Source organism: Nilaparvata lugens, chromosome 3 (genome assembly GCF_014356525.2).
Source record: "Nilaparvata lugens isolate BPH chromosome 3, ASM1435652v1, whole genome shotgun sequence".
Lineage (NCBI taxonomy): Eukaryota > Metazoa > Arthropoda > Insecta > Hemiptera > Delphacidae > Nilaparvata > Nilaparvata lugens.
The window spans coordinates 27,825,505-27,849,302 of NC_052506.1; the positions used below are offsets into that span (position 1 = coordinate 27,825,505).

Here is a 23,798-nt window from a genome sequence, read left to right on the forward strand (position 1 = left end):
ATAAACAATCTTTATAGACGTTTTCTCTAGCGCTATGTACAATATTCATTGAAAATTACGGTAATGCATTGTTGATACAGAAAGGCGGCAGTTCATCTGTTTGAAATGTGTATTAAGCAGTTGGGGCGTCTGTTGTGCTGTTGAATTCATTTTCGAATGCCCCTGCAATATTTCAAAGTAGGCCACCAGTTGAACACTTATGAAATTTCTTCCTCAGTCATTCAACATTTTGTTCACGAAGTTTTCATATTGTAAACATTTCCAAAGCCTTTCTATCATGAATAACACCAGAGTAATAATATCTTGAAGATTTTCCAAGCTAGAGTAATATAGAGTAATATTCTAACGACACATCTACAGCTACACGCTTTCAACACAATTCCCCTTTTTCATTCTTGCCAGTGAGATGAAAAATGAGTTTCTGATTATGGATTTTGCAAACAAGCTGCCCTCGCTGGAAGCAGCATAGCACGCGAAAGGATCGTCGTGTTTATTGATATCGACGCCGTGGAAAAGGGGAAGCGCACGAGTGAGGACAGAGAAAAAGTGAAGCGGAGAATATGCACAGTTTCCTGGGCCTTACGTGCAGTGCAGACCGACGTTCATATATTTAGATGGAGATAAGGCTTCGACAAGCGAGCGAGACGGGATACGGGCGTAGCGTTGCGTTCAACTGAAGTTTATTATAACGTAATACCGCGACGAAGAGGCGGTCTGTCTGTAAGCAAGAGTAATTTCCGTATCGCGCGCTTCGGTTTAGCTTGGATGGGTGGGAGGGTGTTATGCGTATCGCCAGGTGTCGATCTTATTAGAGTATTGTCAGCTCTGGCCTGGAAGAGGGGGGAGGGAGAAATGGCGAGACGTGGTGAGATATTTTTTCGGCTGTGAGAGCACGATGAATGAGCGAGCGCGTGCGTCTCTCCCTCAGGACTCGCACTGGCTGGATTTCCATTTAATTTCCTTCTGGAATCTGGGACCGGCTATCGGCATGAAAGCGGAAATGAAAATGACCAAAGCGAAAGGGACGAAGAGCTGCTTGGACTTTGTCGTCCATCCTGAACAGATGCGACCGACCGTTAACACTCGGCCTTCTTGCAAGCCATCCATCACCCACCTCTCCCAACCAATCTCAAGACTGTTGTTTTCACTCCCAAGACCATACAGTTGGTTGCAAACCTCTAGATTATAGAATATATTGCTATTTCTGCTCGATGCATTTTTCAAAATATAATTTCATGTAAACTACTGCCTGTGTGGTTGGGTAAAAATTCTGCAACAACGGGAAATATGGTTTTAATAGTTGGATGAGCAAAAATGTAGTAGTTAAATGGCCAAGCTCACGTTTGAATTAATTCTTTACTGGAGCATTTTATATCAACAGGAGAATGAGAATAAATAATTACAATTTCCTCTTATTCTCGTTGCGAACACAGAATAATGTTTGTCTTTGAAGGAATGGAGAAATGGCAATGAGTGAAAGAAGTGAATGAGTAAGAAAGACGTATTATATGGGGGTGTTTTTGCTGAGGTGGCTTAAAGATAAGATGAGGCACCGAGAAGAGGAGAGCGTGACCAGGTGTCCACTAGACGACGTCGTTCCCGGAGCAGTCGCGGGCGCGCCAACTTGATTTAATACAATCACAGCGAAAATCAAAGCAAAGAAGATTGTTGCAGCCCTCTGTCGAGCTCCATTCGCAGAGAAGTGATTTATGGATCTACTCCTTATCCCATTCTTCCCAGCAACAAACGACCGAGCGTTTGCTACAGCTACGCGGGAATTAATTTCAACAAGTACATCAGCAGGAAGAGCAGCCCAAGTCAAAACACAGACGGTAAGCCAGAGAACGTGAGAAACCGCTACGCAAATCTGATACACGGATTGAGTCGAAAGGTGAATAAATAACAGCAATATCCGTTTTCAAGTGGCTGCTGCTGTTGTTTGACTGGTTGCTGGATGCTGGATGTTTGTCTGCTGTCGGTTTGTGGCACGGGCCTCGCGAAAGCTGCACCAAGCGACAGTCGACAAGCAGCTGTCAACTTCAGAACCCATATTTCTATGCTTTATCACAACTGGTTCACAAAAAATAGTTCCAAGCGTACATCCATTTTCCCCTTCCATTCTCATTTTCCCCTCCCACCATACATAGATATTTTTTGTCAAAACACAAAGAATAATTTTTAATAAACTAAATATTTCCGATAAATATGAAGGAAAGAATCGTGTATTCGAAATGCTACTCTGAAACCAGTCCCCGTAATCATCCACTGGAAATTCTCACATCTGATTTCTATAGTGAGATGTTAGAGGTATTGGAATTCATTCATCATCAAGGGATTTCACAGAATAAATCCAACAAGATCAATTAAAATTTATAGTTTATTCGTAACTTAGATATTGATATTGGTTTAATTTATTTTCTACTAACAGGTCACCGTGCTCCGCAAGGGTCTAATTAAAAACTCAACAAACTGAAAGCTCAACCTACTGAAATCTTGAAGAATTTAGAATAGGCCTATAACCATCCTCGGTAAATTAAGAATCAAAATTCAAAATTTCAAGTTAATGAGTTGAGTAGTTAAGACGTGATGATGCGTCATTCGTGAATTTCCTATCCTGTACGTGTATAAGATGATTCTTTCCTTTATTATATTCTAGATTGAAGCTTCCAATGATTGTTTGATATTTAAATAATCGTCAGAAATGTTACTTAGTTTTTTTTACAATGCAAATGACACTAATGTAATAAATAACATTGGTAGATAAAAGGTAGTCCTTGTGCTATTTTTCTTCTTAGAGTCCTTGTGCTATTTTTCTTCCAAATTTATAGGAGACAAAGTGTGACAAATTTATGGTGGTCATATTAATGTGATATTAATTCTTTGATAATTATCGATCGTGATCTAGAGATTTCATAGTTGAGTGGTAGAGTGGACATTACTGTACAAAATTCGCCACGTCAACAAATAAAAAAGTGATTCATTATTCAAATGGTTTCATCTTGATTCCATGAATGCATTCTCCTTTGTCCTCACGGATATCTAAGGAGTGCACGTATTTCTATAGAACAGTTCAATTGAACTTCTATATAGATATAATAACAACGATGTTTGAGAGTCTTTTATCCAGAACTCAAAACTCAATTTAAAGTCAATATGAATGATGTTGGTATTAATTGCTATTAACCACAATGGGATCGTTCAACAGCATCTTTTCCTATACATCGGTGAATAGTTTTTGAACAAGACTAAATCAGTTAACGTCAGCGTCAGCTAACAAGAGGTGGTTCAATTTTGGAGAGTAGGCGGAGGTCTCCTGCGTCAGATGAATCAAGATTTGGAGGGCAGCTAGCAGCAGCAGCAGCAGCAGCACATATGTTGCTTTGCTTTGCGTTTGCCAGAGATGGACGCTGAATCCACTTTTAGGACTGAGATAAAACAGCAGCAGCCTAAGTGAACCCTATCTACTCAAACACACACGCCATGGAATATCCGATTATAGAGATTACTGACGAGTAATTAACCTGTTTTATCTCGTTTTCTTTTCACGTTCATAACATCTAAAGAGGTCTGGCCCAACAGATTGACGGATGGACTGGAGACAGAAAAAGATAACATGAGTTTCTTTTGGTAAGGATCGAGCAATTAACTCAAAGATAAACGGAGATAATGGAGAGTGGAAAGGGAGCCTCAGCCTGGTGACGCCTTGTAGGCTGCTCTTCGAAGTAGAAAATCTTGTTTTGATTAAATAACTTGTTGCTAATGACAATAAAATTCTGAGGAGATTTTCGTTTTATTTACATCTAAAATCTTCGGCCCCCTCCCGCCACATTTATCTAGCCGTTGAATTTCTTATCACCGGTTAATTTGCGTTTCGTGGAAAAATATAGTGCCGTTATCGCGAGTGTTGGGACCATTATCAGCGCCAGACTACCGCTTGCACACTCTTATCTGGCCTGGACTAATGGCTCGCATCGGTCTCCTTCTGCACGCCGCATCCCTCTCTATCTCGCATTGCTAAACAACAAGAATCGGAAACCAAGCTCAAACATTCAAAACACTCTTTTTCAGTCCACGATCTTGCTCCTACGCTTCCAACTCGCGATTAATTACACCTTCCAAGATACACCCAAAAAAATTAATCAAGTTCTCCTTGAGTGTGTCGAGCAAGTCGAGAGGACATACATGCTAATGTTCTACTTCACAACAGCTTGTATTCTGATTCTCTATGTTCCAACATGAAAAGACTAATTATAATTTGGTTTAGCACATTTCAACATCCCCAGTGTTCACCTCTTCAGATGTAGTATAATATAATTTTACTCCGATTCTATTTCATTTTAGATATTTGAACCCTAAGTGAGTATTTGAACTCATTCCCTTGAGTAAGCTAACTCCTTAATCATATCGATTGAATAAATTCTGACGAAATTCATATCAACATATATATTGTAATAGGCCCAAGATGCCCACATTTGGGGCATTCGCAGGGGTCAACCAAGTTGCAGCGCAATGACAAGGCCTCGCCCTGGGGGAACCGCCTTCTTGATCACGGTAACCCCCACGCCAGGTAAGTATAGGAGATTATATCACAAATCAATAACTATCTAAGCTGCTAATATTATATCACAAATTTTTTCCTAAACATTCTAGCAACAAAAATAAACATCATCGAAAAAATGAGATCATGTTAACCAAGAAAACAGACATTATATTGGAAACACTTCCGAGGAGAACCCGCGTTACAAATCGACCCTAGGCCTAGTTGTATGAGAATAGTTCCCATTATAATAAGATAGAAAATTTAAAAAATGCAACGAGCATCATGTTCATTTTGAGTTTCAAGATTGATTTTCGATCTGTTTTTGAAAACATCAGCATAGGAAATAGATTAAAATAACAATGGACACTGTACTTCATACAGACAGGAAATTAATACAAATAAAAAAAGAACACAGTGTATTTTGAAATTATATAATACTTTGTACTATTATAATTCAATATTATTCTTCAACTGCATTCATTTATTTATTACTGCATTCTGAGAGTGAATAAGATCAAAACTGATCGGCGACAATACAATATTTAAAAACATGGAAGCTATTAAAGATGTAAAGAAACTCATTATGTGGATATTATCACACAAACACTCCATTTCAACTGATTTTTAATATCAACTGAAAGCTTCAATGATATCACTTATCACCAACAGTTCCGGGAAGTATAAAGTTCACATTATCTTCGATAAATTATCATCGCAACAGACAATATAAACTGATAACTGATTTAAGACAATGAATATGATTGCTTCAATATTATATGAATGAATCTCTTTCAATAGATTCAACGGCTATGGAATCAACAATTGATCTGAGCCTAAACCAATGGCAATGATTATTATCCATTATTAATAAACAAGTTAATGCATGCATAGATATGGAGTATGGATTAATGATAAGGAATACATTTTAATCATAATAAAAGATGTGATCAACGCATTTATGTGGATTTTTCAACGCATTTTTCAGATACATTGAATAAAATATTAATCAGGACTACATATTTTAGCACATAAAATTTGATTTAGATTGGTAGCTGATATTACAGAGCAAACATAGAGGCAGACCAATATCCAGTCACTACGTGGAACAATAATATAAATTTACCTATAATGTTAAGGAAGAATGACTTCAAGTAGGAAAAGAATGTGTATTGTACAGGACTAGTATTCCATGCGGAAAAACATCATAAATATTTTACAAGACAATCATATTATCACATGGTCAGATAGAAATTTTCATTTGGAATCAATTTTCACCAATAATTCAACTGAAGCTGTGTCTTCCCTCTCAACTCTACTTGCCAAAGCTACTCATAATATGTTTTTCCACCTTACTCTGGAGTACTTTGGAGTGACAGTAATAACATTCTAAATTCCCAATGACCAAACCCTAATGTCTTTCCTTTGAGCGTGACTAAACAAAGTCATATGGGACAAAAGAGTCGTGTATCAATAAATAATCCCTGAACAAACAAAACAAGGGCATAAATTAATTGCACTGTATTGTAAGGGATCAACAGTGGGCGGAAGTGTTATTATTACATGGGAGTGGATCAAGTCGAGTGCCAACCCTTTTCTCCTATCATTCGAAACACATTCACTCCTAACAGCCATTCAGGAAGTTATCTTCTACTTCACGTTTCATCGGATCCTTACTCGTGTTATTGCTGCCCAATCCAATCTTTCATCTTCATAACAGATCTGAGCATATGCAAGGTGGTGGAGGTGGAGAGTGTGCTTTATCCATCTATCTATCCTCAATTTAATGAAACCAGTATTTCGAATCCTCTTCTAAACTTTGAGTGTAACAGTAACACCCCCGACCCAAGGCACTTGGAAGGCAGATGATAGCACCGATCTCATCTGTGGGGAAACAAAGGTGGAAGGAGTAACTTTCCTGTAACCGATATATAAACTGCCCAGCAATAATTATTATGCCTTGAATTTGATTTCTTCCCGATAAGACAACAGACAGCATCAAATACAAGCAATCGACCCTCTCATGAGGATAGTGAATAGAACTACAATTTACGATTATCTGTCACGCCTTGCTATCATTTTCGTTTAGGTTCATTTTCAAAAACCAATATTTTAAATAAACAATTATTATTGTTTTTATTAGTATATGTCTTAAGTCTAGTTACACACACATCGATTTTCGGAAGTCCGATTTTTGCCGTCCTTATGAATTCTAATTTTATTAGATTGAACGGTGCTTGGTAACACAATTAATGTGTGTGTAACTGGCTTTATACTGAGCAGATACTTCAGTAGTGAATATTATAATATTTTTATTTATTCTTCAGAGGTAATTTTTTGTTTACTCATGAACTCCGTTGCGACCTTTGGATTAAAATAAAATTGGAAAGTAATCACAATTGATTATAATAAAGGATTAAAGTGACTTCCTTGAGCGAATTCTTCTACATGTTCAGGCCGAACTTATAAATTGCTACCACATTCGGAATGCGTTTTTTCTCTTCCTATCATTTTTATGATGTACTTATTGTATGAATCAATAAATAATATAGTTTGATAATAACAATAGAAAGAGCAAAGAGTTCTTAGATTAATAGGATAAAACATAGAACATATTATTCTGTTCATTTTAAAGAACACTGTCCAGTACTACTAACAAATAGTGTGCCTCATTAAACCTACTGACAAATGAACAGTACACATAGGATTATCTTATACACACGCCCTGACTTATGGGCACCTTTTTTCAGAACACTCTGTATAGAGGCAGCTTACTTTTTACCTGAGGCACTCGGTTGACTAAATTCTAATAAAAATGTTACTTCTTTAGAAAACAGGTCTTCTTAAGCATTGTAACCCTGCTTCAACCTACTTCCCAATACAAATTCAATAATTAAAGTGGAGCATAATTAAATTTTACTCTAATTATAGAGTAGAGTATAATTAAATAACAAATAACAGTTCACTAAATCCGATATGCGGTAGAATTGATTTTGTAAAGTAGTGCTGGGCTGCAGGTAGCCCTAATGTTTGCTTGAAAAATCACTACACATGAAATAGTAATAATTTAGAAGTATTGTATGATACTCGACAATATTATGTGATACAGCACAGCAGAAGTGGATGGGAGAGTTTGAAATATCAATCAACTCTTGATAAGATAAATATTCATAGATCAAAGGTTTTAAAACTTGAAGATATGGATGCTCTTTCACTTGACACTGATAAAATATTCTTTCCGCTCCTATTTATAGATTTCCAAACCGTAGAGCTTTGGAACAATAAAATTCTGAATCGATAGAGAGTATATTTTCTCTACGGTATTCGTTAATAATTAGCCTTCTGATGTTTTCGAAAAACAGTACATGGGAAATTGTTTTACCACTTTCTGAAAATGAGGATAAATCTGAATTAATATAGATTTCCTGATTATCAAATCCCCTCGATTTTTTCTTTATAGAAAATCCAAGAAAAAGATTATTTGAGGTGGATTAGGAAAATTCAATTAGAACAAGGAGCTTGTAAGAGTTTTTGCGCATTAATAGCAGCTGAACCTACATCTCGCAATAGTTCTACTGAGAATTGAAACTTACAAAACAAATCTAGTATCCACTAATTTTCATGTCATTTACGTTTATTTCTCTTCGAAATCAATTTTCGGCTAATATTAAGTTCTTAAATTGCACTATCACTTCATGTAATATGAGGAAATATCATTTGATGGTTCAGCTACAAAAATTTCAATGGATTTCTTCATTCGACAGGCAGGTATTTCAAATTGTGATAGGAAAATTCTCCACTTCAGAACATGTAATTGAATTGAAACTACAGTAACTAAAACAGCTCCTGATAAATATTGCACTTTTAGCAAGATAAGACAATTACTCACAATTTATTGTTCAATTGTTCACATTACTCGAAAAAGAAATTGTTAGGAAACCTGTTACAGAAGAGGAGAATTTGCAATGGGAACATACATTTTTGTTTTTGTCCTGTTGGTCCTTATATTATTATAGAAAACTATCATTGCTGAAATGTATTTATTTGCACGGAATACACTAAATTTCGAAGAATGACGGACGGATTCTTCACACTAAAACGGTTTTATATGGAGTTGGGTAGAGTAAGGTCCTGAATTTGCTGACATCTATAATACTACCGCATATTAAGTAGTGCATTATACAATTCATACATAGAATTGTCTGGCCTTTCCGATATTGTAGCAGTCTATAGACCGCGACTGGCAATGGCAAGTGAACACAGCAAAAGCGCTCAATTTCTGCAGGAAACTTATCTGATCTGGAGATGGAACTTTATCTTAATTGAGTTTCTTATCAGTGTGTGCCATTTCCTCGGGGCAAACCCTGCCAAGCAGCAAGCAGCAAGCAGCCAGGCCAAGTTCTCCGTGTGCACTTGGGGCGCGATTGTGATTCTAAAATTTCCATTTAAGATAAGATGACGTCGATGTTGGGTCTGCTGGCGCTGCTGGCAATGCTACACTACCTAACGATACGAAAATCTTCCATCTACGATACTGCAGAGTCGGGCCCCTTCATAAACTGAAAATATCGATCGATACATTTTCTGATCAGGTGCAACTTTGATCAGGAAACAATGAAAGTTTAAAATAGAACTTGTTTCATTGAAGAAGACTGAAATGAAAGTATCAGGTCTCAGGTTGAAATACTTGATTGGAATCTAGAAAATATGCATTGAAATATTCCAGTCTTAAACATGATTAGGGGTTGGCTTACTAAAGCAATATTGGAAATCACATTATTTATTCCATACCATTCATATTTCGCTACATCAATCTATTCTGCGTTGTGAGATTGATCGATTTATTTCCTTTTATTTTTTTATTCGCCTCCATTTTCCGATTATTTTCATTCTTTCTTTTCGTTTTGAGGTTTCACTTTCCGAATGAAGAAGTTCTTGACTGATTTGTTATTTCTTTGCCACATATTCCTCACAATTTATGAATAAATCTGGCTCCCATGATTATTAAGGGAGAATATTCATAGCCTGCTGAATAAAAGAAGAGAAATAATAGACCTACTTCCTTTACATTTACAATACATTAAGCTTATTAGATAAGTAGGCTATTGAATACAAGAGACAAATTTTCTAAAATTTTAGGATTTGCAAATAGCTGTGGATTGTCAAAAACCGCGTTTGTTGACCCTGAACATAATAAAAAGAATTAGATTTGAAAATCCGCTCACATAAATCAATTCCAATTCTGTATCCTTCATGATTACAAACTGATATTTTTCATGTGATAACTCAACATTTCTTTCTCCTACTACGGTGCTAGTCTTCGAATACACAGATTTACAAGCCAAAAACTAGTTTATTATTTTATTCGAATTTGAAATTGAAAATCAGCTAGATGCTGAATTATAAATTGATGTTTTCAAAGGGAATTCTCTCAAAAACAGAGGATAGGAAAATTAGAAGTTGAAATTCAAAGATTTTTCTCTATTCTGGTTTTCAAACTGAAAAATATTTGTTGAATACAGAAGAAAAGGAAAGGCAGACAGTTCACATTGATTTCTACGACGTGGAAAAGCAGTGAGCAGTGGAAGGGAAGCGTGGCCTCCCTATCTACGACCGTATCCCGTCTACTGATAAAGCCACTACAATTCAGATAACGCAAACATGTGATAGGAAACTTTTAAAACCTACGTCCCAGAAAAAACACTGATAGGACGCGGCATTGTTTTCGGTATCAGTCTCCACATAAAATAGTACATAACCAAGGCACTACTGATAACGATAAAAACGACATTTCTGTCTTGGCATGTCCTCCCCCGTCCCTGTGTGATCAGCACTCTCTGTCCGACTGTTGAATTATTTAAAATTATCAACATTTCCACCGAGATAGCTGCACTCTTATCACGTGAGCCTACTATCATGAAAAGTGGTCAAACTGTCATGCATAATATAACTGAGCCTATTTTATTCTACTTATTGAACAGAATAGACTTCTTGTTGGATTATGAACAATAGTGATTAAATTCCTATTAGTGAGTTACATATTATAGCACATTGGTTGAGCCAAAATTTAAAATGAACGTCGACTTTCACTAAATGTGAAGCCAATGGATAATTTAGTGTTAGTTTTTTTAAGAAAGTTTTGCAACTTGGGAGTCTTTTCTAGCATCCCCTCCGCCTTCGCTCTCAATCTTTCCAGTCATACTCCCGCAAACCTCTGCTTTCCAACATTAGTGTTAGTTGGATCGTAATTTGTATAACGATTATATTTGAAGGATTAGTTTCCAGAGTATTTTTAGTATTAACGGGGTTAGTTGGAGTAGAGTTATTATTTCATTTCTATTCTATTTTTTCTGAGACAACTCAACTGATGTGGGTTCACACTTGACATGATCAACAGCCAGTTTCAACCGAAATATACATTTTCAACAATAAAAAGCAACACTAAAAATATTTCTACACCTAGGCTATTCGTACAATATACATAGAGAACAATAATTAGAGCCCGTTAATCAACAGACCAATAGATTATAAGTAAAATTATTCTATAATCATCATTTTATTACAGATACAACTTATCCAAACTACACCACCGCCACACTATATTACATAACTTTTTCATGCACCAACAACACAAAATTAAGAAATATATACACTGGTTTTCTCCTTAGAGCCTCAATATCCTCATACTTTCATAGCGTGTGATTTATACTTAATAAATTCGATTTTTTCTACATTGTTTTTTTTTCAATTGACAAAAGATCAGAATTTTTTTACCCCAGTATCTAAATGACTCTGTAAACAAGAAAGTGTTAATTTTTGTTCCGCGAACGGTCTAAAAATGAAGAGTCATGTTATTTGACGAAATGTTAGTTGATTCACCTCATGACTTTTCTATCAAATATGGAAATTTTTGCGAGAATTGCGTCATTCTACATAAATTATTCAGTCATTATGAATAAATCGAAATCCGATAAATTAATAATATTTCAATATTATTTGGTAGCGGTTTGACTCAGTGGTCGCGCTGATAAGCTATGACTTAGATAAGTTAAGAATCATGCGCCTGCTACTCCCGTTGGAAGGGTGACCGCTTGAGCCAATTTCTCTGAATATGATTCATGGAAAGTCACTTCATCTTTCATTATCATCCGCCTCACTACTACCCACGCACAAGCCTAGAACTCATGTGGGAATCACCCTCAGCAAAAAAAACTCTCCAAACCATTTGACACTAATCCAATGTTAATTGAATTGGAAGACACCGAGAATGAATAATGAAAGGTTTGTCTCCCTCTTGTCGTTATCTCTCTCACTTCCCTCCCATTCTTCTTAATATCCATTCACTTTTGTCACTTTTACTTGGAGACGTCAAAGGATGGGGCGCGAGCACATGTGCTGATCGTTTTATTGGAAGTGTAATAAGAGTTAGTTCCACTTGATCATGTGATATACTGACAAATAAGAGAAAAAAAGCAGAATCACGAAGCTGCCAGTCCCTGCATTGAGTATGGTGAATATGCTCTTACACATGAATTGGGGAAGGCAACAAAAGGTGTAAGGAAACAGATAGTGGTTCTAATTGACGAAATGAGTCAATCGAATAGATAGTGGAGGCCAGCGGCTGGATCGAGGGTGGTCGAGGACGTCAGTATGGATGTACTGCAAAAGATGTGGAGAAAGCCATTGCTGTACACTGAGGGTATTTTGAAAGAGTGGAATACTGAGGAAGGAGATTTATGTGTGCTAGATGAGATCGGGTCGGAACAAACAAGGAACAGAACGCACGATGCTGCGAAAATATCTCGTTAACTCACCACGCCGCGTCTTTGCTTTGGGTAATCCACCTCCGCGAAGACCAGCTTGTCCGCTGCTATATTGTTACCAACTCTCGGTAACTGTTATCGATGACCAGAAAATTTGTAAAGAATAAAACTATTTACAAGGCAAGACGGATAACACTGTTGAGGAACACTTTTTCTGTCCTTGTTGCTCCCTCCAATTCGTGTCACTGCCGTGCCTCTTTTATCTATCTGTTCTCTTCTCTTTCTTCGGCTCGGTGAAGAGTGAAACCAGTGAGAATAGAAGAAGAAGAAGGAGTTACCCTCACCAGTGAACCCGTCACCAGGTCTCTATTGCGATGCACTGCTCTCTCTGGCTGACCATCGTCGCACAGCCCACCACCAGCATCCACTAGATTCAGGCGCAAGATAAATTTGTGCTCCGATTTGTTATCTGCCACATGCTAGAAAAGGAAAACAAACTTTTCTTTGTCTCTTAAAACTTCTCTACTAGCATTCTCATCGTTTAGTGGCAGGTAAGTACGACACGCAATGGAACTGCTACAACAGTAGGTCCCAACCAAATAGTAAAATTACTTGATATGAAGACTGGTAGAGATCTTCGTTGCCTCTTCATTCATCAAATCAAACATGGTAACAAATCTCTTTATGGGGTTATTTTATTGCTTTGAGGTATTTCCCCATTCAATCCTACACTATCTCTTTTTCTCTTTTGAACCATGAAAACTATAGAAAAAGACATTTCTTTTTGAACCATGAAATCTATAGAAAAGACATGAGGTTGAAAACAATAATTAACAGTAAGTCTGGATTTGTACTCATTCAAGAATCCTTTCATAATCTTTATACTTTCCTCTATCAAATTATGAATTTGTGAAATATTAAAATTTCAATAAAAATTAAAAAAAATTTAATCTTATTTAGTCATAAACCAATATAGAGGGCTGAACCAATGAATCATACCTTCACAAAAAATATTCTTATCAATTTAAGCAAGAATAGAATAGCTTATTAGTCTCTAACTAGTTACTATAACAACAATGGAAGAAAAATTGCAAGTATCAATAATTTCTGAAAATGCTCAGTATCAGTAATTCCTGATTCTTATATATTAATTGGACAATTGATTTTTTCTCCATTGCTCAAAACCTTTCTTTTATTGCTGTATTTGTAAGTTATCATTATTTATCCAAGTAGATATAACTTTGAGAGTTGTATTTTTGTATTCAAGCAAAGTAATGACAGTCTTCACATCAGTTCGCGTGAGTTGTCGACAATAATTACAGCTTGTTTGTGTCACAATGGACAGGAGACAACTGATTGCGTACAGTTTTGGCGATGGAAAGGAGAAGCGGGAATTTTTCTTTGTGCTATTTGGAGAAATATCGAACGTACGTCGGTCGCGAGCAGTTCTGGTCCTGATAAGAGCCGATAAGGTCCCCCTTTCGGAGCGAGGGCTTGTGTGAAGGGGAGAAGGGAGGTGAGCCTGTTGTCCTGGCTGTGGCTGATAAGAAACGCCGATAGCGACAGCATGGCACCGGCTCTGCTTATTCGCGATAACCAATCGCGGCGGCACTCCTGATAACAAGGGTCACCTTCAGAATGCCAACACCAAGATAAGACATGACTTGTTCGTTTCAAAAGTATTCAGTGTACTGTACAAATACACCAACTCACAAACACACATCGCTCTTAAAGATAAGAATCCATATCGCCCTTCACAAATGCTCGTGCACTACCAGAAACTCTTCGACTCTTTTCAGTCGCAAACAACCGATCCCTTGCTATTCGAGCTAAAAACTCTTTTCTAGCCATTCATTTAGTACACCAAGCAAAATAATTTATGGCTCATGAGAATTTGGAATGGTCCACTTGCAAACATAAAATGCGAATAAATGGAATTATTATAAAATGAAATTCTCTACTACCTGTTTAGTTGGATTTTTTCAAAATCTAATTCATACTAATGATTGTAAAATTATTCAGTATGAAAATAAGAGTTTAAAATTCCAGGGAAGGAACAGTTTTGTGCTGTATCTACCTATATTGTTTTTCTCCCAATCATTCAACGAATTGTAAATACATAATATTGTATGATTGATTAGACAGTTATTGTTTAGCCCATGTGGTAGATGATAATAATGGTAATTATTCAATTGGAATTATTAAATTCATAACGTTGGACGGAGGAATGTTGTATTTTCTATAGAGTACTAAAGGCAAGAATGTTTTTTGCTTAAACATATGAAATTAATTTGAGATGCAATTGCTTCGATTGATCTTGAATTGATTTCATGTAGATATTATTGCATGACATATTTGATTCTGAATTCCATTTCGAACAAAAGTAGACGCAGCTTATTCTAACAATTCACATACTGTAGTAGCAAACCTGCAATGATACGTAAATGGATAGAAGCGTTCTACTACTTGGGCAAGGTTACTTACATTATCCTAAAAAAAATCATTAATATTTTAGAGTGAATATTGTAGCAATGGAATAATGACTGGCATTATTTAGTGAGATGGAAGAAACCATTGGGTTGAGGAGAGAAGCATGCATCTATCATGGTTTAGAGACACGTACAAATTGCGTCCGATTACGATTAAGATAAGAGATTAGAATCCGACCGAAGGCATGCTTTGACGACTGATAGAGGGGGTCGCGGGGTCATAGGTGCTACAAGATTTAATTACGATACCGGTGCGAGCTATCCGACCCATCGATAGGCATTATTTATGATTGAACCATCTACAGACACTGCCCACTTAATTATAAAATGGACTCTGCGATCATCGCTACACACCCCTCCATCAGATAAAAAATAAATTGCACACCATGAAAGTTTCATACATATATTACATAAATAATGCAAAGATCAGTCGAGGCAAAAAATATATATATAGAGCGATAAAAAATATAATATAAAAATAGAACAATAATTGAAATCAATAAAAATATCACAGGCTAACTTTATATTCTAGATTTATGGCACGAATCATTACCATGTGCCTTTATCTTAAAATCATATGCATTCTTTTGCATGTAGCTGCGATATGCACTTGCTAATACTTGTCGACTTGGATAATTCAATCAAAAAATATGTGCTCTAAGATCAGCTTGATAAATTAGCCACTAATAATCCAAATATATATTTATATATTAAAATCTCTAGTATTTAGTAGATTTATTTGTATCTAATATACATTTTTATCTCAGGGTGCAAGATTCGGCACCTGACGGAATAGGTAGAGCCATTCATCTAGTGAATTAGAACTATAATAAATTATCGCAAATTGTATTGCAAAAAAATTAAATATTGTATGCATATGTTTTAATAGCCTAGATTTCGTACTTCTTTGATTTAATAGAATTTCTAAAATATTGATCTATATTTTGCTTTCAAATAAATACCTTTAATACTAATTTTACTTGCGCAAGTATTACTCTTATTAATTTCTCAATTTATAATAAGACCCTTTCGGCGAGCTAGCTTTGATCATCAGATTAATTCGAAGCACTAGGGCGCCCATCACTAATTCAAATTTAATCACTCACGTGTCGAAAATCTTCTTGTAAGCCGCCGATGTCGATCCAACTCCATGTGGTCCGGGAATATGGTAGCCGGAATCGTCTCCTCCAAGGGATTATAAGTTTAATTCAAAATGAAAATGACTTCTGCTTCACAATAGCATCACGAAGTCTTTTAAGAAATTAATAATTTACTTTAACTTTAACTTTTACAAAATCATTAGTAAGGTACTTCGCTCTAAAATATTTGGGGTCCTCTTATGGTGGCATTTGGCTGGCGAGTGCTGGTTCTTCTTCTCAAGTTTTACAGATCCTCTTTCCGACTTTCAAATTAGCATAAAATTTAAATATCTTAGTCCTCCGCCATTTAGGTTCAAATAGATCTTACAAAAAATACCAAAATATTGCTTAGATTATATGATTAATAATTTCTTTGCATTCGAGCCATATCGATAACATAGATTACACAAATTTTAACACAAAATCTAGTACATTTATATAAATATATAGAAATATTTTTGAACTGGCCTACAGTTGCCGCCTATTAACTGCCGTTTTACTATTGGTGCATGCAAATTTTATTCGGTATTCATGCGCCTGGTAACTCTTATTTCCTGAATACATTAAATTATTTTTATTTGGTTTTTTATTTATGCTCTTTGCATGCTAGTTAATATTCTATACATTAATATTAATTCCATGCTACCTAATAATTAGCCACGTGGACGGGTGTTTTTTCATATTGCACACCATCTGATTGCAATAAAGCTCTGCCAGGGGTTTTGGTCAGATTCTACGTTCCTCGGTTTGATCGATCTCTAGGTCACCGATCCGTGAATACATGTACATAACCTCAATCTTCAAATATTTTATATAATAATCTATTTATGAGCAATAAACTTCCTTCCAATCCTTTTTAGGTTCTTGTACCATTTAGCCAGAATAAGCTGATGCTATCTAATCTTAGTTATTATCTATTTGGCGATATTAGCCAGTTACTTTATTCCAGACCTATTACTGTTTCTGTTAGGGCTTTTTGTCTACCCAGATTTAATATGTTACACGCGCCCCTGGGTTTGAATTCAAAATATTTGAGAATCACAATGTTTTTAATGAAAACCCACCCTTCAATACATCGATATACACTATACTTTATTTATAAATTATACTCTCATACTTCTATCACAGTTCGCAGACATATTTGCTGCATCTCCTTTATACCTTTATCAAATACAATAACAAATTCTCCTCCTCAACACACATAAAATATCATAAATATAAACTTCTAAACGTACTCCTCCTGACAACACTTAACATATAGTAATTTTTAAATTCGCCGCTTGCAGGGCCGCCAACCTAACTACACATATTTCATAATTCTCACAAATGATTCCTTTTAGACAATAATTTCGATTCACAAAACTTCTGGGCTTATATCTTATAGTATTTCTTAGGTCTTAATATAAATAATTTTCTATACATCAGGTACAATACTTTTCTTTTGCTAATGGCTCTTTGGTTTTGGTAGCTGGTATTCACTTTAAGTCTTTTTCAGGTAACAAACGTGGCATAATTAAAAGTAATAAATATAAAACATATAAATAAATATATCGACATTAATAAATATAATAAATAACAATAATAAATAACTTTTTGGGTACAGTATTTCTTTTTATAAACATATGTTCAACAGACGTCACATATTTGATTTAGGTGGCTTTGCTCAGCTGGTCGCTGTTCTACATTTCATAGTGCTACATGTTACATCAGAATTTGCTGTCGACTTTCATAACTAACCTAACTGCTCAATTTTTTCTCTTAAAAAGGTAATTAACAAATTTTAATTTTATTATCCCCGCTTGTGTCCTTTTTTATCTGATGTATATAATTTAATTACATATTTAAAAATTGTTCTTTTCCTTATTGCAGGCTTCTAACGGCTGGAAGGAATTAAACATTGGATTGTTGCCACGCGGTCCTATACCAAGATTAAATTTATTAAGGAAGGTTAGTAATCGGTTTGATAATAATGTTTTCCTTGATTTCTTATCATATTTATTTCAAATTCTGTGATGTGGTTTGTAGAAATTTCGTGGCTTTCCCGTATCTTTTGGTTTTCTGCTTGTAGCTGTTGTAGGCTGGCTAGGTTATCTGCTGTTGATTGTTGAGGCTGTCCTGTTATTAATTTATCTTTCTCAAATTTAAAGCCCTTGTATCTGGTGTATCTTTTAAAACAATTCCTTGATCTAATTCTGTTTTCTTCTTTATTATTTCTATTTATTCCGTTGAGTCTCGATATTTTCACTTTAGTGGCATTGTTTATAATTCTAGTTACACCAATAAACGACTTTATAATATAAAGCTTCCAATCATCTTCATCCGATACTTTCCACTTAAATTCATTATTAGGCTTCATCATCATAATAAACAATTCAATAATATAACACTTCCAATCAACACTAATAAATTCTTTCAACAATAACATGGTCTTAATTATAGCATCACTTTTCAATATTATCACAGCCATGGTAATCCACACAATACAATAAATCAAAACATTAATTAGTTCTTTAATAATATAATCTTTCCACATATAATAGCCCGGTACTCCCATTTTATTAATATAATTCCTTGTTTCTTTCACTCTTCTTAACCACCTTCCATTATTCATTAGTCTCAATAAGTAGTCCACTCCATTATTTTCCCGGCATGAATCCATAATAGTATTCCTATCAGTTCTGTTTCTGTCATATTCCTTTGGCCTATTCTTCCGGTCACATCGCTGATCATAGCCTTTAAAACGTATGTGCCGCGGATGCACGCCGTCGGTGGTCTGTTCTCCAACCTGGTCCCGGTCCGGTATCCTCCTCGGGCGTTTGAACCGTGCATGCGGCCGGGTATGCGCGCGCGCGGTTCCTCCTTCGTCGCTTCTTCCGCCTCCGGGCCTTGCGATGCATGTTCTCCCGAATGCCGTCCTCCTCGTCCTGATGTCGGCTGGGTGTCCTCGGGCGCTTTCGTCTCCGGGCCTTACGGTGGTCGCTCCTCTTGTCCTGGATGCCATCCTCTCGTTCTTCCATGGGGTCCTTGGTTTGCTTCGGTGGTGTCCCTTGATAAGCGGTTGTAGGTTCGGTGCGCGGATCTGTTACATTTTCAGTTTGTTCTATATTCATCAACTCCTTAATTATAGCATGATCTTGGTGGCTGTTTATATTTAGCAGTGACTCTTCGGTGGCGGGTTGCTCTTCGTTGGGGAACAGGATATTTAATATGGGTTGATGTTTGCGGCTGGGTTTTGGTGGTGGTTTATCTGGAATTGGCTTTTGTTCTTCTAATAATATTTTCGGTAAATCATTTCTGAATGTGGTGTATGACGTTGAAATATCCTGCTTTTCTTGGTTTGTTTCATTTGAGCTAGTGCTTGTTATATCGGGGGTATCATATAGTCATGGTTTATTAGCTGTAGTTTTCTGTATATCTGGTGGCGGGTCGTTGGGTGTTGGGTTCCGGGTTTTTTGTTGATTCAAACCTATTGCATGTGCTAGTGTATAATTTGTACTTACTTGTTGAGGTGGCGGTTTATAATTTCTGTTGTAACTGTTTTGTGTGTGATTATTATGTGAGTTTAATCGATCACGGCCATCATAGTGATTCCTACGATTGCTCTGCTGGGCATAGTGGTTGGTTGTACGATTTTGAAATTTTTCATTATTCCAATTACCATTTTGCCTGTGCTCATAGCGGCGTTCAAATTGAGGAGCAGATCGGTAGCGATCATATGATACCGGTTCATATTTTTGGCTGTTATGCGGATTAAATTTTGAATTATGTTGATTTGATGCGTATCTCTGGTCTGAGCGGTGGTTTGATATTGCCATTGCAGACTGTATGCCATATAAATGATTAATCAGCTGCTTGCAATCAGTAATGGGTTGTGTGGCGAGTGCCATTCTAACTTGATACGGTAGCTTCTTTAAAATAATACTTGCTAATGCCGATTCATTAATGGGCTCGCTCAATTGAGAATTTTTAAACTGTAGGGCAGTGACGAAAGTGGTACATGCACCGTCTAAGTTAGGGTTGAACTCGCATGATATGATGTCCGCTAGCACGTCCAACTGTTTACTTCTGCTCCAATACTGTTCCAGGAAGACAGCTACAAACTCATCCAATGATGTAAATTCATGGGCTCTACTCCGAAAGAACATCAGGGGTTCGCCAATCAATAAATTAGTCAAACGAAGACGCCAAAAATTCCAAGAGGTAGGTGCAAGAGTTTGTACTAATTTTATCTGATCAATGAATGGTTGAGGTTGCAAATGGCGATCAGTATTATCAAATTTTCCTAGTCCTTGTAATATACTATGTACGTTGAGGTTGTCTGTTTGAATCCCTTGAGGTTGTTGTTGAATATGATTTTCCAATGCTATTATTTTTTCCTGTGTTATCTGCCATTGACTATTATGTGTAATTTTATTTGCGTTTATTTCTTGATTTAATTGAGTCAGAGTGGATTTTTGAATTAGTAGAGTTCCGTTTAAAGCTTTACAGGTTTCAGTATTTTGATTGATGCTACCTTGCAGTTGGTTCATTTTTGTGGACATATTAATCTGTTTGTTTTGTATTTCTTTAATATTGTTAATATTTTTGTCAACTGTAGTTGTTAAGGCTTGATTGGCAACGGTAATTTGTTTGTGGATTTCTTGGTGGCAATCGGCCTTAATGTTATTTGTTATATCCTGAATAGGTGTAGTGATTTGTATGGTTAGGTTATCTATCCTTTCGTTGAGCTCACATGTAACCGTATCCAACCTTTCCGATAATCCTGCCGTAACTTTATCCTGACTTTCTTTCTGTAGATTTATCATTGCTTTTAATTCTTCCCTATGATTCTCTACTTTAGCCTCAATAGTATCCAACCGTCGTTCTACTGATTTTATAGCGCCCGCTGTCTCTTTCATGCCCTGTTCCATTGTTTGCTTATTTGCCTCTTTCATTTCCACATTCTCTTTTTTAATCTCCTGCATCATTTGTCCATTGTGTTTTGTAGCATAATATTGAACATACTGCTAGTTTGTTCCATCATTACTTTTTGAAAAGGATCTAGCTCTGTGACTGAAAATAGACTTTGTTTGCTCAGATGTGACTCGGCCTCTGGAGATGCGGGTTCGGCAGGCTGCTCCTCGCCCCCTTCAAAGTTGATCTCTACTATCCGTTGATTCAATGGTGTGTCAGCGGCGTCGATTCGAGTGGATGATAGAGGTTGCAGACCTGGTGGATCGAAGACTATCGACCCGACGCTTCCTGGTTCCCTTTCTCGTGGCGTATTGGCATCTACCGTGGTGGGGTTCGATGTGCTTGGAGTCGACAAAGTGGGATCTGTGCAACCGCCGTACATATATGAAACTTCAGAGTTTGCGGGAGTGTGATTCATTATGTCAAATATGATAAATGCTAATTAAACAGTGACAAAAATGATAAGCGAAGATGCTTAAAAAAGAGACACAAACGGGACTTACAGTGAACAGTGATGTGTAAAGTGTTTGGATACTCTTACAACAAGGTATTTATACTTAAGTTTTTTATAATGCTCTAGCGCCCCCATGTTTTGTGTTGATTTATTCTTGGCTAGTTTACAGGCTGTGACTTATTTTCCAACCGGCTTAAACACATAATATATTTTTGACTAGAAAGTAATAGCAGTTTAGGCTTATAAAATATAATCTCTCTCTATAAACATGTAATTTTTTACAGTACTAATAATATAAAATTTTCTTTAAAACATATAATTTCTCTTTATTTAAAGCTATTGATTCCCAAAAAGTAATACAAATTTCTCTTCGCCAGTTTTCCTCACAACTCGTATAAGTTATCTATAATTTTCAATATGGTTATTGACTTAATTTCAAATAATTATACAATGAGCTTGGCTCTCATCATCAGTCCCACGTTGGTACGACATGTCTTTGTGTCACGTTATTCTTTATATTTAAATAACGATTAGCCTCCTGCTTGGCATCAGTCGGTAAAGCATGAGATTTGATATAATTAGGTCGTGGTTTTCTAATAGTATTCAGTCTTAAAAATCTTGATAGGCCTAGATATGGCTTCTCCAATAACTCTTGTAATTCAATAAATAATAAATATATATATAAATGATACTTATACTATAGAGTTGAGGAATAAAAATAAATTGCACACCATGAAAGTTTCATACATATATTACATAAATAATGCAAAGATCAGTCGAGGCAAAAAATATATATAGAGCGATAAAAAATATAATATAAAAATAGAACAATAATTGAAATCAATAAAAATATCACAGGCTAACTTTATATTCTAGATTTATGGCACGAATCATTACCATGTGCCTTTATCTTAAAATCATATGCATTCTTTTGCATGTAGCTGCGATATGCACTTGCTAATACTTGTCGACTTGGATAATTCAATCAAAAAATATGTGCTCTAAGATCAGCTTGATAAATTAGCCACTAATAATCCAATATATATTTATATATTAAAATCTCTAGTATTTAGTAGATTTATTTGTATCTAATATACATTTTTATCTCAGGGTGCAAGATTCGGCACCTGACGGAATAGGTAGAGCCATTCATCTAGTGAATTAGAACTATAATAAATTATCGCAAATTGTATTGCAAAAAATTAAATATTGTATGCATATGTTTTAATAGCCTAGATTTCGTACTTCTTTGATTTAATAGAATTTCTAAAATATTGATCTATATTTTGCTTTCAAATAAATACCTTTAATACTAATTTTACTTGCGCAAGTATTACTCTTATTATTTCTCAATTTATAATAAAACCCTTTCGGCGAGCTAGCTTTGATCATCAGATTAATTCGAAGCACTAGGGCGCCCATCACTAATTCAAATTTAATCACTCACGTGTCGAAAATCTTCTTGTAAGCCGCCGATGTCGATCCAACTCCATGTGGTCCGGGAATATGGTAGCCGGAATCGTCTCCTCCAAGGGGTTATAAGTTTAATTCAAAATGAAAATGACTTCTGCTTCACAATAGCATCACGAAGTCTTTTAAGAAATTTAATAATTTACTTTAACTTTAACTTTTACAAAATCATTAGTAAGGTACTTCGCTCTAAAATATTTGGGGTCCTCTTATGGTGGCATTTGGCTGGCGAGTGCTGGTTCTTCCTTCTCAAGTTTTACAGATCCTCTTTCCGACTTTCAAATTAGCATAAAATTTAAATATCTTAGTCCTCCGCCATTTAGGTTCAAATAGATCTTACAAAAAATACCAAAATATTGCTTAGATTATATGATTAATAATTTCTTTGCATTCGAGCCATATCGATAACATAGATTACACAAATTTTAACACAAAATCTAGTACATTTATATAAATATATAGAAATATTTTTGAACTGGCCTACAGTTGCCGCCTATTAACTGCCGTTTTACTATTGGTGCATGCAAATTTTATTCGGTATTCATGCGCCTGGTAACTCTTATTCAGAATCTGAAAAAGCTATTCTAAGAAATATAGGAGTTGTGAGTTACTTATATTAAAGTTAATATAGAAGAAAAAATATTCCCAATTAATCAAGGAAGCATTGTCTCAAAGAAGCATCATCTCATTGTGATGATTGTGACATTTAAATTCAATATTGAATCACTAGATAAGAATGGCATAAAACCAGAGTATTAGAGCATAGTATTTTATTTTTGACTCTAGTAGACTTCACTGATAGGAAAGCTTTGTGATATTGGTATCTGTTGTGCATATAAATTGTTCAGAATAACACAGTTTGAACTTTGTTGGATTATAGTGGGAAGGAAGTGTTCAGTGAAGGTTTTCCTGGTGAGATTCTGAGTCAGGATAGATTTAAAAATCGCCCACGCTTTTAAACTAGTTAAAAATCGATAGATAAGCGATAGCTGG

At 35.8% G+C, this 23,798-nt stretch overlaps 1 protein-coding gene and 1 non-coding gene across 2 annotated transcripts in view; both read right to left on the minus strand.

Moving 5' to 3' along the window:
* Window positions 1–23,798, minus strand: part of LOC111051923 (zinc finger protein ush) — a 186,494-nt gene that overhangs the window by 115,741 nt on the left and 46,955 nt on the right.
* Window positions 4,409–4,575, minus strand: LOC120350747. The gene has a single exon (XR_005571014.1). It is a non-coding gene; the product is annotated as a U1 spliceosomal RNA (small nuclear RNA).